General features: G+C 38.1%; 1 pseudogene; it reads left to right on the forward strand.

The window, feature by feature from the left end:
- The first annotated feature begins 16,223 nt into the window (after positions 1-16,223).
- LOC149165216 (putative inactive purple acid phosphatase 9) lies at positions 16,224-16,726 on the forward strand (annotated as a pseudogene).
- The last annotated feature ends 397 nt before the right edge of the window (positions 16,727-17,123 follow it).

Here is a 17,123-nt window from a genome sequence, read left to right on the forward strand (position 1 = left end):
TAGGATCTCCTAGTCCTCTCCCTCTGAGATACCCAATTCTTGCAGGGGGAGGCCCCACTAGTGAGGGGAGTGGTACGAGGCATGTCTAATGGGAGAAGTTCACTTTATCCTGTACCTAGCTCAGTCGTTTTTCTATTCTCTTCTTATTCAATTTCCTCGACCTCCATTTCCTTGTTTCTCCTTACTTATTCTCCCTATCGTCTTTTATCTTGATTTGTGAGCGCTTGTTGCCTCTCTAGCTCATTTTAGATATTTTTTAGCTCATGCTCTAATCTCCTATTATCCTCCTACCTTCTCTTCTCTTCTTCTTCTTAATGTTTTATATTCGCTTCCCCTTCCTTTGTGCGTATATCTTCTTCCTTCTTTCTCTTCTCTGCCTCTTCCTGTGCCCTTCTTTCTTCCTCTTGTTTTTTCTTCTCTGCCTCTTCCTTTATGCCCTTCCTTCTTCATGTTGCTTTTCTTGCTGCAGTTTGTCCTTTTCTCGTGTTACCATTTGTTGCTGGAATATTGATATTGTTTTCTCTCTAGTTCCCTTTACCTTTAAAGAACTTGCTTTGTCCTTGCCAAGATGGCGTTCCTTTATTCCAGCCTAGTATTAGTGTCTTCATCTTTGTGGGCTTTTAAGGAATCCTCTATCTTTTCCTTTTTGCTTCTCACATTCCTCGGTGCCTTTCAGCATGTTGTGCTACTTTTTCTTTCAGGTAGAATCTCTTTCATTAAGGCTCATGTCTTCCTGGGAATCTTCGTGGAGCTCATCTTCAAGGGAAAACAGGCCATGGTTTCTTTTTTATTTTGTTCAATAACATAGAAAAATGTTGTTTCATTTGGTACAATACCATTGGAAATAACACTAAGAGGGGGGGTGAATCAGTATTATCAAGTCAAACAATTTTTCATTTTCAAACTCAAATATATATTAATAGGATACTTCAGATATGGGAACCCGCGTATACACACAATTGTGTCTAAAGCAACTAGCGTATATCCACTAAACTTAAGATTTAGTTAATCCATTAACTGTTAGTCCTTAATCAGTGCATCAAAACTTCATTTACTATAAGAACAGAATAGATAAGCAAACATATGAACACAAGATATAAAGTGGAAACCCAATGTGGGTGAAAGCCACCTGCTGCAATACGTCTCTAGTTTCTTGTTAATAAGAAACTTCTTTAAATGGAGAGTGGGAACCAGAATACAGTAACAGTAACCAGAAACCAATGATGGTCTTGTGAGAACCTGGATATACACACTATTGTGTCTAAAGCAACTACCGTATATCCAGTAAACTTAAGATTTAGTTAATCCATTAACTGTTAGTCCTCAATCAGTGCATCAGAACATCATTAACCATAAGAACAGAATAGATCATCACACACATGAACACAATATATAAGGTTGAAACCTAATGTGCGTGAAAACCACCTGTTGCAATACGTCTCCATCTTCTTGTTAATAATAAACTTCTTTTACAATATTTATGTACCGGTGCAGTCTTATACCAGTACACAGTCTTCTACCTGCAGAAGGATACAACCTTCTCTCGTTCTCTAGCTTCTCCCGGAGGGGAGCTACAACCCCCTTCACTCTTGTACTAGTTTATGTACTAGTACGTAGGTGCTGACCTATAGAAGGCTACAACCTTCTCTTTTCTTCCAGGGACCATGTTTCATAAATTTTTAGACTGGATCCATCAATAACATCAATCGAACATCAAATGTATCTGCATCGACCAATCCCCTTTTCACCAACCAAAATTAAATCAATCAATCACTTCTTTGAAATCTATAACCAGAATACAGTAACAGTAACCAGAAACCAATCCTGAACCCAGAGCATTGCAGCAATAAATAGATGTTTTGAATTACTGAACCAACGTGTATACGTGCCTTTGCTATGCTGAACCTGCATACAGATCTATAAAAGATAATTTACCCTTTTCAGTTATTGAGACATCAGTTATACCCAGATTATTAGATTTATAGATCAAGTCATGTGCCAAATATAACATATCAAAATCACACAAAGATACTTCTCTTCAAGCCTTAAGATCTTGACCCATCAATAGAACATAGACTTGTTCTAGCGCTTAGGTTCCTCCTTGATTCAGATCTAGCTATGCACCATAACCCAATGACTAGTTTTCTAGATCTTGATCTTCATCAGATATTTAATCCTTGAGTGCCTTTGCCTACTGATCTCTTCCTCTTTTATAGTCTTAGGTCTTGCTCAATACCATGGTGCAAAACCACTTAGAACCAATACTTGGGATATAATACATGGGTTCAACACTTCGGATGAGATACCATGGTCTAAAACCATAGGTCCAAATACTAAGGACTAAATTCCATGTACTTAAAAACAAGTTTTCCCACATGTATGTGATTTTCCTTGCATGAAAGTGCGTGCATACGCATACGTGCCTTTTGATCGGCGATCCCACGTGTATACGTGATTTGGTTAAGTGGAACTTGCGTATATCTCTTTTTCCTTCATTCTGAGAGCCTGGACTATGAGATATCATTTGAGTGAGTTGCCATCAAGGAAAACACCTGTGTCATAATGCCAACAATCCGCCCCTTTTGGACTTGATGGCAACCCCAAGTCGTTCAAAGTCATTCTCCCCCTTTGTCATCAAGGGAAAAGGGTTATGCTCCCCATGAGTACATGCTGAAATCTCATCTCTACTGTGTTGTCCATGGTCCCCATGATAATAGGCAAGGTCTACAAAAAGATGTTCTACAAGAAATAACATGACTCTATACATCATAAATTACCTTCCTATCACCAAAGACTCATACATACATCCATCTCCCGACCATGTGGGGATATACCAATATTGACTCATCAACCAAACCAAGTGGGGATACACTAAAAGTTTACACAAGAACATTACATCATCCATCCCAGGCATAATGGGGAAACCAAAATAGGTTGTTACATGACCTTGATAATAAAATAAATACATGACATGGGGACTAAATATCTAATACAAGATTATGATATTCATCAACAACTATCATCAACATCATCTGTCAATGATCATTTAGACCAACAACCATGATCTCCCTCTGTACCTATTCCACCTGAACCCAGATCTTCTAAGATAATGCCAAAAATGCATTATTAGAAGTAAATGCTCCCCCTAAACCTATGCGATATGGTCTCTGTCAGACCCATATCAGACTATTTTCCTCCTGAGTCTGGCCCACTGATTTTCTTCAAATCAACATATATGTGACTTTATCCACAGAAATAGGTTTATGTATGTGAATTCTCTTCATGAAACTCGTGTGCAACAATTTTTCACTGAAACAGATAAGTTTCAGCAGCAAGGTAATGCATCAGATACTCCTAGCTTCTGTCTGAGGTATTCAAATGTCTCCCTAGGTAGTGGTTTGGTGAATATATCAGCAAACTATTCTTGGGAGGGAACATACTCCAATTTGACCTTTTGTTCAAGCACTTGTTCCCAGAGAAAATGATATTTGATAGGTATGTGCTTGGTATTTGAATGAATGTCTGGATTCTTTTAAATATTTATTGCACTTGTATTATGACATAAAATGGATATAGGTGGAGCACAAGTGATTTAAATTTCTTGCAATGTTTGCATCATCCAAAGGAGTTGTGTGTGGAAAGATGCAACAACCACATATTCTGCTTTAGCTGTAGATAATGCAATTGAACTTTGTTTCTTACTGAACCAAGACACTAATCATGAATCTGTAGAATTAATATTGGTGTGACATATAATGATGAACCTAAAATTGAGCATCTTGAAGGTTAAGAGGAATGGAGGTGTCAAGCCTCTCGATTTTGTGTTTGCAGCATTCATTATGGCTCGAAGGTCAACCATAATTGGGGATTGCCCTGTGGAGTTCCCCCTGCTCGATGTGGAGGGTTTTGAAGGGGTAGGGAAGATGGCGAAGGCTTTGGAAATCAACTCACACTAACTAGTCAAACTGCATAACTCAAGTCTTCTTCAAATCTTCGATGATATTGTAATCTAATTCTAAGGATGAAGGATTTTGTGCCATGCATTGCATTGACAAGATAGTTTTAGCTGTCAACACTTTAGAAGAACTTCTGGGTGTTGATGAGTCTCCTTTTATACTAGTTGGGGACTCATTAGAGCTTAAATCTTTCATCCCCCTAGTTGCAGAAGTGGATGAGTGGTTGGTATTGGTGTTGGGCAAAATCCTTCATAACAATGCCCTTTTCTTATCCTCCATAGTAGCGTCAGACATGGGACCTTTACTCCTAAGAATGTAACATTTTGGGGGCTTGGGGGGTTATCTTCGATGATGGCCTCTTGAGCAGTCAACAACTCTCCCCCACGGATGATCTCGAAGGTTAAGACAGTAGATGGAGCATCATCGTTGGGAAGGGATTCGTACTCTTAACAATCGTTAGTTTCTACCTCACCCTCTTGAGGAGTCTAATCCTCTAATAGCTGGATGACTACGATAATCATATTATGGAGCCACTATGGACAGGTCTTCTCAGAGTGGGAGGTCTGTTGGAATGTGAAAAAGTTATCTTTTCCTAGCTCCTCCACATTGATGTTTGAGTTCGATGCTTGCGACGCATGAGGGGCGAGATTGTTAGTTTTCCAAAAAAAGGGTTTATCTAGTTTTTCTCCTACTGAAGCGTCACTGGTTCTTCATATGTTTTAGGGAATTGGCCATTCCCTCGAAATTCAAGGAATCTTTATTTGTGGTTTTACTTGATGAGGCCTCATTCTTCTTCTCTAAGGGTTTTACATCCTCCCATGACTCATGCTCTAAGGCACCGATAGAAAGGATGTCATTTTTGACTTTGAGCACAGTAACAAAGTTCTCTACTGGGGTGGGTTTTGCTTCACGTTTAACAAAGACAACAATATCCTAAGGTAGGTCCCTGATGTAATAATCAATCGTGATGGAATCATCCAGGGCTACGTCCATCAGGAACTTATTGAAAATGGTGGAAAAATGTTGATTGAAATATTTCACCTTCTCTTTCTTATGGCATTTCATTGTGCTGAGCTTGGTGAGAAGCATAGAGGGTGTCTTTTATTCTAAAATTTTGTCAAGTAAGGTTTTCCAGAACTCATCCCAAGTTTGGATGGAGGCAATGGGCAACAAACATTATCATGTGGCTGCTTTATTCCCAGGGGTGTGAGGGAATAGACGTCAGTCTACATCATCATATTGGACCTTCATCATTTGCAATGCTAGGTAGAAATTACTAATATGGTCGTTAGCTGAGGTCCCCTTCTCAGGGTCAAACATCGAGAGGTGTTTCTCAGAATGGTGAGGCATGTCATGGAGCTGACGTCTAAGATTTAGTGGGGATTGAGCCATCCAAGCCGGCAATTGTTGGTGGTGATCTCCTCTAGGGTGGAAGAGGAGGAGATGGCCTTTACCTTCTGATTCACTCCCTTTCCCTTATCCCTCGCTCGTGTGAGGGGATTGCTTGCCTTCTCCTCGAGGCACTCTGGGGTGTCCTAGAACTCTAGTTTTTTTCACATTCCTCGTATTCCTCAAGTTTCTCATGATACACTGTTTGTTTTAGAAGTCTATACGGTCTCTAAGGTAATCCTCGGTTCCCTCTCCCAGGATCCCTTGATTACCCCTAGTGAGAGGTTGATTGTTAACAGGTGTCTATACGGTGAGATGTCGTTCATTTCCCTGTGTCTTCTCCTATTGTGGCTGGTTATTTTCACTAGTGATGGCATTCCTAGGGTCACCCTCCTCATCTTCAGGATGAATTTCCAACCCTTCTATAGATAGCCTCTCAACAATGTTTGCATAGTCATCCAATGCTAGGCTAATTAATTGTGATATGGAGTTAACGAGGATGCCTTGATGCGTGTGATGAAGCATGGAGGTGTGTGGATTAGATAGGAAGTTAGTGGTAGGAATGCATTTTACATTCCTAGCGATCTGTCAAGTAATATATAGCAAAGCCGTAGGTTCTTCAGTGCTGACTTAAAACATGGGAAGTTCCTCTCATCCGGGAGCATCTTCAAGAGGGGGAAGTTGGGAATAATCTTAGTGCAACTTCATGAAGGCTGGCCCATAAGGAGTATTCTATGGTATGTCAAAGGGCATTGGGGGAAAGCTTGGTTACTTCCTCGATGAGAAATTTCATTGTGACGTCATGGATTAGTACTCGCCATGGCCATCATTCTAGCACCAAATCTGTTGACGGGCTGGAATTTACCACCAACAACAAAGGGGATCTCCCTAGTATAGATTCCAAACTAGAGCCTGCACTGTTTGTGATAAGGATACCTTCCAGTATGTATGCTCAACCATCGTTGAGTTGTGTTGAGCTTGCCTTAGATGGAGGCAAAATATGAACTCAATTGAATAGTTGGAGTATAAACAACATAAACCTTATGTAAAGTTACTATTAGTAGGCTTCAAATAAGACTCATGTCTTCCAAGATAATGTTCTTAAAAATTGTAATTTAATTCTCAACGATCAAACATATATGAGCATAAATAAAGTTGTAGCCAAAACGTATTATACCAATACCAACAGAATAATTCTCCAACACAAGCATAGAGTTAGCGAATCAAATACCATTCATACGAAGCAACACAAAGCTTGAAGTATGAGACAACATATGAGGAGACCACATATCAAAGAGCTTTCACGAACATCTAATCCATCAAGTGAAGAAAATACTCATGGCCTTAGAACATAAATGATCTGAAGAATCCAATAGTGGAAACGTACAATCACTTCTTACATAAATTAGAAGAGCATAAATTCTCTTAAGCAATGTGTATATATATCTAAAAAAATGTCCCCAACAAAAGGTCCTTTACAAACGAGGCATGAGAGTCTATTTATAGGGTGAGGGTGACTCTTTGCATACCCTTGACTCTTGAACTTCCTCATGAATTTTCATCTACATGATGACTTTTGGTATTCCACATGACCTTTCATATTCACAAAATGTTCTATGCTACGCAAATAGATACATCCAAAAAAATAAGCTATCAACCTAATTCACTAATTTAACAATGGCAAGTTTCGAAATGTCAAGGCCGAGTTGTTCCATTAAATATGTGTGTCATAGGTTGTATAATGCCCCAGTGGGAGTGATCTATGAATAATCTTCATCATGTCAATGGAGGAACTCGAGTGCATCTGGGATGACAGTGGTCCATTTGGCATGCACCTGGTTGTTCAATGTTACCTGTTTGGTGTAGATTCTCACTAGTTCGACCACATAACGTGTGATATTTTCTTTGGTGATTGGCATGTCATTTGTATGGGCTTCTTGTTTATATGTCTCTACCAATGTCTGTACTTCCTTGCATATCTCATCTTGGTTCCTCGCTTGTCTGACTTCTCCCATAGAGGGTACCACATGAAGTTAGATAATATATTCTAAGTTGCTTAACAGTTGCATGTAGGATATGAATACCATGTCCACATCTTTCATCAAATTTTCCTTAGATTGAATTTTGATGCAGAGTTGAACCTTGGTATTCTGCATGGTGATCCAATCCTTCTTAGGGACCATCATTGGTGCTCCTGGGTACTTGACGGACCATTCGTGTATCTTATCGAAAGTAGTCATAGCCTCCTTAACCATCACAACTCTTACTTTTGTGTGGGCTTGGATTGTCATGATTGGGGCCACTGTGTGATGCAGTTTGGACATCTCTTCATAGTCTACTACCATGGCCTCCCCTGGAGTATTTATTTCTACTCCGATTGCTGGTTGGAATTCAGTTGTGCTCATGTGAACTAAACAGAGTGCCATATTCTCTTCCTCCACCTTTCTTTTATCCTGCTCCACCATGGTCACCCTTAGTTTAAATGAATAAAGCCTATACTAAAGATCAACAATATGTTTGCCCATCTGGTCCACATTGTGCTCTGTGGTGGAAATGAAAGTTGTGCTAGGCAATGTAATTATTTGTGGGTTTGCTGTAATGCTAGGGACAATATCCTTGGCCATGGTTACTCATAAAGGTTCCGCTGGATTCATGGCATTATATTTTGTTTCTTTCTTGCATAGTTTTGAGGTTTACTTCATCGAAAGTGAGAATTATCAGATCTAGGACCTCCTAGTCCTCTCCCTCTGAGATACCCAATTCTTGCAGGGGCGAGTGCCCACTGGTGAGGGGAGTGGTATGAGGCACGTCTAATGGGAGAAGTTCACTTAATCTTGTACCTAGGTCAGTTGTTTTGCTACTCTCTTCTTATTTAATTTCCTTGACTTCCATTTCCTTGTTTCTCGTTAGTTATTCTCCCTATCATATTTTATCTTGATTTGTGAGCGCTTGTTGCCTCTCTAGCTCATCTTCCATATTTTTCAGCTCTTGCTCTAATCTCCTATTCTCCTCCTGCCTTCTCTTCTCTTCTTCTTCTTAATGTTTTATCTTTTCTTCCCCTTCCTTTGCACTTATATCTTCTTCCTGCTTTCTCTTCTCTGCCTCTTCCTATGCCCTTCTTTCTTCCTCTTGTTTTTTCTTCTCTGCATCTTCCTCTACGCCCTTCCTTGCTCCTGTTGCTTTTCTTGTAGGAGTTTGTCCTTTTCCCATGCTGCCATTGGTTGCTGGAATATTGATATTTTTTCACTCTAGTTCCCTTTTCCTTTAAAGATCTTGCTTTGTCCTTGCCAAGATGGCATTCCTTTATTCTAGCCTAGTATTAGTGTGTTCATATTTGGGGTCTCTTAAGGCATACTCTACCTCCTTTCCTTTTGGCTTCTAACATTCCTCAGTGCCTTTTGGCACCTTGTGCTACTTTTTCTTTCCGGTGGAAGCTCTTTCATTCAGGCTCATGTCTTCCTGGGAATCTTCGAGGGAAAGTGGGCCATGGTTTCTTTTTGGCTTTGTTCAATAACCTACAAAAATGTTGTTTCATTTTGTACAATACTGTTGGAAATACCACTGAGAGGGTGGGTGAATCAATATTATCAAGTCAAACAAATTTTCATTTTCAAACTCAAATATATATATATATATATATATATATATATATATATATATATATATATATATATATATATACACACACACTATTTCATATATGGGAACCCGCATATACACACAACTATGTCTAAAGCAACTAGCATATATCCAGTAAACTTAAGATTTATTTAATCCATTAACTGTTAGTCCTTAATCAGTGCATCAAAACTTCATTAACCATAAGAATAGAATAGATCATCACACACATGAACACCAGATATAAGGTGGAAACCCAATGTCCTTGAAAACCACCTGCTGCAATACGACTCTATCTTCTTGTTAATAAGAAACTTCTTTTTACAATATTTATGTACTAGTGCAGTCTTATACCAATACGCAGTCTCCTACCTGCAGAAGGCTACAAGCTTCTCTCATTCTCCAGATTCTCCTCTAAGGGAGCTACAATCCCCTTAGCTCTTGTACTAGCTGATGTACTAGTACATAGGTGCTGACCTATAGAAGGCTACAACCTTCTCTTTTCTTCCAGGGACCATGTTTCAGAAATTTTTAGACTGGATCCATCAATAACATCAATCAAACATCAAATGTATCTGCATCAACCAATATCCATTTCACCAACCAAATTTAAATCAATCAATCACTTCTTTGAAAGCTATAACTAGAATACAGTAACACTAACCAAAAACCAATCCTGAATCCAGAGCACTACAACAATAAATAGAAGTAGCTAAAACATATTTTATGAGACATATGCTAGTTCAAGATGAAGAACCTGTTTGCATACGCTTATGTATTAAGGCAAACCTGCATATACACTGTTTTGAATTACTGAACCAACGTGTATACATGCCTTTGATATGCCGAGCCTGCATACAGATCTATAAAAGATAATTTACCCTTTTCCGTTATTAAGACATCAGTTATACCCAGATTATTAGATTTATAGATCAAGTCATGTGCCAAATATAACAGATCAATATCACACAAAGATACTTCTCTTCAAGCCTTAAGATCTTGACCCATCAATAGGACTTATACGTCTTCAAGCGCTTAGGTTCCTCCTTGATTTAGATCTAGCTATGCGCCATAACCCAATGACTAGTTTTCTAGATCTTGCTCTTCATTAGATATTCAATCCTTGAGTGCCTTTGCCTAATGATCTCTTACTCTTTAATAGTCTTAGGCCTTTCTCAATACTATGGTCCAAAACCACTTAGAACCAATACTTGGGACCCAATACCTGGGTTCAATACTTCGAATGAGATACCGTGGTCCAAAACTATAGGTCCAAATACCAAGGACTAAATACCATGGACTTAAAAACAAGTTTTCCCACATGTACACGCTTTTCCTTGCATGAAAGTGCATGCATATGCATACGCGCCTTTTGATCGGCAATCCCACTTGTATACATGATTTGGTTAAGTGGAACCTGTGTATATCTCTTTTTCCTTCATCCTGAGAGCCTGAACTATGATCTGTCATTTGAATGAGTTTCTATCAAGGAAAACACCTGTGTCATAGTGCCAAACCTGTGTCATAATTCCAGCAATCTCCCCCTTTGGACTTGATGGCAACCCCAAGTTGTTAAAATTCATCTCCCCCTTTGTCATCAAGGGCAAAGGGTTATGCTCCCCTTGAGTACATTCTGAAATCTCATCTCTATTGTGTTGTCCATGCTCCCTGTGATAGTAGGCAAGGTCTGCTAAAAGATGTTCTATAAGAAAGAGCATGACTCTATACATCATAAATAACCTTCCTATCACCAAAGACTCATACATACATCCATCTCCCAACCAAGTGGGGATATACCAATATTGACTCATCAACCCAACCAAGTGTGGATACACTAAAAGTTTACACAAGAACATTACATCATCCATCCCAGGCATAGTGGGAAACCAAAATAGGCCGTTACATGACCTTGATAATAAAAGAAATAAATGACATGGAGACTAAATATCTAAGACAATATTATGATAGTCATCAACCGCTATCATCAACATCATCTGTCAATGATCATTCGGACCAACAACCATGATCTCCCTCTGTACCTATTCCACATAAACCAAGATCTTCTAAGGTAATGCCAAAAATGCATTATTAGAAGTAAATGCTCCCCCTGAACCTATGCCAGATGGTCTCTGTCATACCCATATCAGACTCTTTTCCTCCTGAGTTTGGCCCACTGGTTTTCTTCAAATCAAAATATAGGTGACTGTATCCACAGAAATAGGCGTATGTACATGAATGCTCTTCATGAAACTCATGTGCAACCATTTTTCTGTGAAACAGATAAGTTTCAACAACAAGATGATGCATCAACTACTCCCAGCTTCTGTCTGAGGTATTCAAATGTCTCCCTAGGTAGTGGTTTGGTGAATATATCAGCAAACTGTTCCTGGGAGGGAACATACTCCAATTTGACCTTTTGTTCAATCACTTGTTCCCGGAGAAAATGATATTTGATAGGTATGTGCTTGGTCTTTGAATGCATGACTGGATTCTTTTGAATACTGATTGCACTTGTATTATGACATAAAATGGAGATAGGTAGAGCACAAGTGATTTGAATTTCTTGCAATGTTTGCATCATCCAAAGGAGTTGTGTGTGACAAGATGTAGCAGCCACATATTCTGCATCAGCTATAGATAATGCAATTGAACTTTATTTCTTACTGGACCAAGACACTAATATGGAACCCATAAAGAATGCACCACCACTAGTGCTTTTTTGGTCATCCACGCTTCCTACCTAATTTGCATATGTATATGCATGAAGTGTGAGATCCGTATCTCTAGGATACCATAAGGAATAGTTTTTTGTTCCTTGAAGATATTTGAAAATCCTTTTAACTGCCTGAAGATGTGCTTCTTTTAGATTAGCCTAGAATCTTCCAACTATTCCCACTGCGTGCATGATGTCTGGTCGGGTACCTGTCAGATAGAGTAGACTACCAATCATGGATCTATATATTGGTTGATGTGCTGCTGCTGATGCATCATTTGCGCTGAGGCTGTATCCTATTACCATAGGGGTACATACTGGTTTCAAATATTCCATGCTATATTTCTTCAAGATCTACTTGAGGTACTTGGTTTGTGATAGAAAGATACTGTCTTTGTTTTGTTGGACTTGTAAACCAAGAAAATATGTGAGCTCACCAAGCAGGGACATTTCAAATTCTTTCTACATCACCAAGGCAAAGTTTTAACTCATGGCTTCTTCATTGCTACCAAAAATGATGTCATCAACATACACAACAAGTATTACCAATTTATCATTGTTAATTTTCATATATAGATTGCTATCTGCTAATCCTTTTTAGAAACATTGTTGGTGGAGGCACTTATCCATATGATAATACCAAGCCCTTGGAGCATGTTTAAGACCATAGAGAGCCTTTCTGAGTCTACATACAAGTTTTGGATCATTTCCAAGGATGAATGCATCTGGTTGCTCAATATATACTTCTTCTTCTAAGTCTCCATTTAGAAAGGATGATTTCACATCCTTTTGATATGCTTTGAACTTCTGAAAGCTAGAAAGAGCAAGGAACATTCTTATGGCTTCAACTCTAGCAACCGGTGCAATAGTTTCTTCAAAGTCTATACCTTCTTGTTAAGCATACCCTTTACAAACAATTCAGGCCTTGTTACTAATAACACCTCCATTTTCATTCATCTTGTTTTCGAATATCCATTTGGTCCTTATGACATTCTTATCATTACGTCTAGGAACCAATTCCCAAGTGTTATTCTTTTCAATCTACTCAAGTTCTTCATTGATGGCCTTGACCCACCATTCATCTTTGCATGCTTCACTTACATTTCGTGGTTCAATGGAGGAGAGCAATGCTAGATAGCTTGAAGCTTCTATAGTAGTTCTTCTTGTTTGAACACTTGCCTCTTTCTGCCCCAAAATTTGAGTCTCTGGATGATTCTTCTATACATACCTGGATGGAGTCTTTTCTTCTACCCTTATCTATTCTTTTGGTGCCTCAAAGGTTTCTTCTTCATCATTAGTCTGATTTGAAGTTGAAGGATAGTCCTCTTCATCTTCAAAATCTTCAGTTTTTATCTGCGTTGGATTATCGCCTACTTCATCAACAACCACATCAATACTTTCAACAATTTTTACAAGACTTTTATTGTAACACTTGTATCCTTTACTGCGGGAAGAGTAACCAAGAAGAATGCCTTCATTTTCTCTAGGTTTGGACTTGCCAAGGTTTCCATCAGTCCTTTTGATGCAACATTTGATTCCAAGAACTTTGAAGTATTTTACCATAGGAGTCTTACCATACCAAAGTTCATGAGGAGTTTGAGTGTTGTTTACCTGGACATTTGTTTTGTTGAGAATAGTAATGGCAGCAAATGCAGCTTCACCCCAGAATGTTGCAGGAGTTCCAGACTCATCAAGCATAGCACAAGCCATTTGTTGAACCATTCTGTTCATCCTTTCCACTACTCCATTTTGATGAGGAGTATTTGCAGTAGAGAATTCCCTTCTTATTCCATGTTCTTCACAAAAATTGAAAAATTCACCCAAGGTAAATTCCCCTCCTCGATCAGACTTGAGGCATTTGATTCTGCAATCTGATTCATTTTCAACCAAGGCTTCAAAGGCTTTGAACTTTTTGAAAGCTTCATCTTTATACTTCAGAATTTCTATCCAACACATCCTGGAAAAGTCGTCAATAAACAATATAAAGTATTCTTCTCCACGAGGTGACTTTTTCCTTGATTGACCACATAAATCAGTATGGACAAGTTCAAGTGGCTTACTAGTTGATCCTTCCTTCTCAGGGAAATGTGTTCTGGTTTGCTTACCAAACTGACATGCTTTGCATATTGTATTGTCTGGAATTTTAATGTCAAGAAGATCACAAACATCTTGATATTTGCACTCCTTCCTTATCTGAGGGAAGATTAGATGCCCCAATCTTCTGTGCCATAGCCAGTGATCATCATTCTTGCTTAGATGGTATTGTTGTTGTCCTCCCTTGAGTATGTATAAGTTATTTCAAATTCTTATGCCCTTGATTACTGTTTCTCCTGTATCAAGCTCACAAATAATACATCCATTTGATCGAAATATTACCTCATTTCCTTGATCACACATTTGGCCAACACTCAATAGATTACGCTTTAAGCCATCAACATATATAACATCTCCAGCTTTGACGTTTTCCTTCAAAAGAACAGAACCTTTACCTTTTATGAGTGTAGGGGTTTCATTTCCAAATGAGACCTTCCTTTTGTTTTCTAAGGCACTATATGACTGAAGTTTTTCTTTATCACCTATCATATGTTTCGAGCATCCACTATTGATGTACGATTGATTTTCCTGTCCTTCCACATACAAGGCTATACCACATCTTTCTGGTTGTGGTTCTTTCTTTCTCCATGTTTTGGGACACAATAAAGGTTGCTCCTTCTGAGATGTTTGCCAAAACTTACTCCTGCATTCAGATTCTTCATGGCGGAAGTTGTTACAAAGAAAGCATTCTGTTTCATTTTCAAGAGCTAAAAAGTTATTGTAGGTCCTCTTCATGATCCCATTCACGCTCCTTTGATTTTGTGCTTATCGAGTCATGATGGTCTTATAGGCAACAAAATGAGCAGCTTTGTGTCCAAAGTTATGACATGAAAAACATTGGCCATTAAAGAAATTCCTGCAATTGTCAAATCTACCATCCAGGTGATTGTAGTTTCTGTAATATCCCTCCCCTTAATAATAAATAACAAATAACAAATAATAAAAGTAATAAATAATAATATAATAATCAATAATAAATAATACAAAATAAATAATAAATAATAAATCACTTAATAATAAATAATAAAAATAAATCATAAATGTTAAATAATAAATGATATTTAAAAATATACAAGAAAATAAATAAAAATAAAAAAAATAAAAATAGTAATAACTATACTAAAGCTCTAAATAAGAATAAATAGAAATAAAACAAAGAAAACAATAAAAAAAATCAATAAAGCTATCAAAAAGAAGAAAATAAACAAGAAAGCTAAAAATCAAAAGAAAAGTAAAGAAATAAAACAAGAAAGCTAAAAATAAAAGTCGCATGTAGACACATGGAGTGTGCGCATGTGCTTCCCATCCAATGTTTGCTCTATTATTAAATGGTGAGGAGGATGGGAGGCATTCCATCTTTCCAAGATTCTATCTTTCATTCTCTTAGGAGAATGGTGTTCTAAGACATAGGAGTCATTGATAGTAGTATGTTGATTGAGGGCTTGGGGGTGCCTAGTTGTAGAAAATTCTTGAACAACTGAGCCTATGGTTGGGTGGAGAGTCATCCCCAAAATCTTGTTGTGGTAAGCCTACTTCAACCACAGGTAAGCATTATTCATAGATGAATTTAGTTTATTAGTCACATGTTTATTTGTCTAGGTAAGTGCCACACTGATTTAAATTTAATGCTAATTAGAAAATTTAATTAAATATTTATTTTTTGGCTATTACATATGGTATCAAAGCTTGTGGTCAAGCCTTAGGGCCTATGGGAATCTTAGAAAAAAATAAAAATTATTTTGTTGGAATTTCTAACTTGACTTGTTTTGAAGTTACAAGATGGTTACTTCCAAGAGGCCACATATTTTTTCTACAAACTCTCCCTATACACGTAAATTTCTTATTCAATGCATACTTACTACATAGTTATATTTTGATGGTGTTCATTTTTAAAGTCATTCCTATGAGTAATTTCGACGACTAACCTTATCATGTACATATTTTCATATCTGGGCTCCTTCTTGCTGTCCCCTGCATCTTTACTGGTTGTTTATTCCAATTTTCTTAATCCAGAGACCACCAAATTATTTTTAATCAAATTTCTTGGGAATTGTTGGGGATTCTCAAGTAGATCCCATGGAGGCATGGAAAGCTTTGTAATTGTATACAACGTGACAAAAAGGCATAATTTAGGCACTCTCGTTCGCACTGCCACTGCTTTCGGTGCGACAAAGATTATTCTTGTGGGCAGAAAATATTTCAACACTTTCAACAGCCATGGGTCCACTCTCCATTTAAACTTCCGCCATTTCTACACTCTTCAAAAAGCTCTCCCTAAAAATAGACTTTCTAGTTTTCCCTTTGGTGCTTCTTCTTGTTTGCCCTTTGCACCAAATGGCTCTCCCTAAAAAGAAATCAAATTTCTATGTGAGAGGTTCTCTGCAAGTACTTCCACCCATGTTCTACGATACTGTAGTTTTGCATTGCATGAGAAAATTTGGTTTCTAGCTGAAATGGGTTGAAGAATGAAATTCAACGAAGCAAAGATAATTGCATTTGTAGTAGTGGTGAATCTGATGAACGCACCAGCGGATAGGTTGTTAACTTTGGAGTCCTCCCTAAAACCATTAAGCCACTCGGGAGTGTCGTTCACTCTAACATGGACACACTAGTGTTTTATAATCCTCCAGATTCCGCATACGTGCATTTCATAGGTTATGTCCTGTTGTCTTTCCTTTTCCCAAACTGGATGAAAGAGGAGGGGTCATCTGGATCTTCCTCTCCTCGATCGGCGAAGACGTTATGAGTTCCGTAGTTTTCAATGAGGATCATCTGAGATATCGAGTGTGTGGACAAAGATCACAATCCCCTCCCTTACACCACCCATTTTCTGGCAAGGGACGACACTATTAGTTTTCGCAATCTCAACGATCCAGCTCGACTACACACGGCCTTTACCTTTGATCAGGATGAAATGCATGTCACATTCCTGATCAAGAGCTATTCCAGATACTGAGTATACCCGGCTTCCCGTTCAACAATATACAATGTTTTTTAATCTCGAGAAGTTCGGTGCATTCCCGTTCAAACAGATATTGTGTAGGATGAATTGTACTGTACCATTAATTTTCTTATGGTGCGAAAATATTTGTAGCTGGTCGTCCTATAGAAAGAATACTTTTTTAAGGGTTTGAACATGGAATTTAAGGAAATTAATGATAAGACTTTATAAGATTTGAAATATTTTTTGGGTAAGTTATGGGCTTGAAGCATGCAAAATTCAAAATGATTTTATCGTTTGGAGTAGAGTCGATTTCTTTCTTTCTAAGGAGTGGTCTTCCATTTTTTGAGCCGAAATCCAAAATTATGGAAGCTTGGAAGTTTAAACCAATTTCTTCTTTGGTATTAACCTT

Source organism: Pinus tabuliformis, chromosome 5_1, assembly GCF_031772625.1.
Source record: "Pinus tabuliformis cultivar Carrire ecotype Pingquan chromosome 5_1, CPIR1, whole genome shotgun sequence".
Taxonomy (NCBI): Eukaryota; Viridiplantae; Streptophyta; class Pinopsida; order Pinales; family Pinaceae; genus Pinus; species Pinus tabuliformis.